Here is a 1,678-nt window from a genome sequence, read left to right as displayed (position 1 = left end):
GAACCCCCGCAAAGCAGCTGGACCCGATGCTGTCTGTCCCTCCACAATAAGATACTGTGCGGACCAGCTGTCTCCAGTGTTCACAAACACCTCACTGGCTGAATGTGTGGTACCTGCCTGCTTTAAAACATCCACCATCATCCCCGTTCTGAAAAAGCAGAGGATCACAGGCCTTAATGACTATAGACCAGTCGCCATGACCTCTGTGGTAATGAAGACCTTTGAGCACCTCGTGCAGACCCACCTCACGGCCATCACCAACCACCTCCTCGACCCACTGCAGTTTGCCTACAGAGCCAACAGGTCTGTTGATGACGCAATCAACATGGGACTCCACTTCATACTCCAGCACCTTGATTCCCCTCGGCACCTACGCCAGGATCCTGTTTGTGGATTTCAGCTCCGATTTCAACACCATCGCCCCAGCTCTCCCCAGCTCTCCTAACACAGCTGAACGTGCCTGAGCCCACCTGCAGGTGGATCACTGACTTCCTGTCAGACAGGAAGCAGCAATGAGGCTGGGCAAGCTTGTCTCGGAGCCCTGGACCATCAGCACTGGAGCCCCACAAGGCTGTATGCTCTCTCCTTTACTTTTCTCCCTCTACACCAACAACTGCACCTCCAGCCACCCCTCTGTCAAACTCATTAAATGATGTGATGAGTTCTACACAGCCATCATTGAATCCATTCTCACTTCATCAATAACCATCTGGTTTGCTGCCTCTACTGCAAAGGAAAAAAGCCGACTGCAGCGGATCATTCGATCAGCAGAGAAGGTCATCAGCTGCGACCTACTATCTCTCCTGGACCTGTTCCACTCAAGGACCAGCAAGAGAGCAGGGAAGATCATCGCTGATCCTTCACATCCCGGTCACCACCTATTTCTGTGTCTCCCATCCGGCAGGAGGTTCTGGGCTATAAAAACCAAAACCTCTCGCCACCTGAACAGTTTTTTCCCTACGGCAGTGGGGCTCACAAACAAGCCCCCTGCATCTCACTGACTCCGGGTTTACATATTCGAATGAACTGCAACTTGCCCTTCATGTGCCCAAATGATTTATTATTATCTTGTAAAACATTTGTCTTTTGTTCTTGTTTATTTAGTTTTTTTGTTCCTACATTTTGGTGTTATGTTATGTGTTATGTCCTATACCCCGACCACACCAAGTTAATTTCCTGGCTGTATGTGTGAATATACCTGGCCATTAAAAGAATTCTGATTCTGATTCTGATATTATATTGGCTGACTTTTGGTGATGAGGAGGTTTGAAGATTCTTCAGGTATAATTAATGCTATTAATTATAGCCTTATTATTAATTATACCACGATGGTTAAATCCGCATACGTAGTGATAGTGAAATTAACAGACAAACCGTGGATCATCTTGTAATACTGCCCCCTTGTGCTGCGGCTGGAGATGAAGGTCAGTGTTGCAACAATCTGTTGTTTTGAGGTTAGATCGCCCTCTAGTGGTGCATGAGTTCTACAGCAGCCTAAGAGCTCTGATTGTGGCAGTTATGAAGCCACATGTGTGCTAGCTAATATGGTTCATTCAGATGTATCTATGAATCAATCTGCTTGCTTCTGATTCTCTTTTCCCCCACTTTCACTCCTCGGTCGCTCTAGGAGGCTCTGGGCTGTAAAGCATCTAGAGACCATTTCAACTGTTATTGGCGC

This window comes from Sprattus sprattus (assembly GCF_963457725.1).
Source record: "Sprattus sprattus genome assembly, chromosome: 15".
NCBI classification, from domain to species: Eukaryota; Metazoa; Chordata; class Actinopteri; order Clupeiformes; family Clupeidae; genus Sprattus; species Sprattus sprattus.
The sequence above is the reverse complement of the archived record's forward strand: the minus strand, read 5'-3'. Positions refer to the sequence as shown.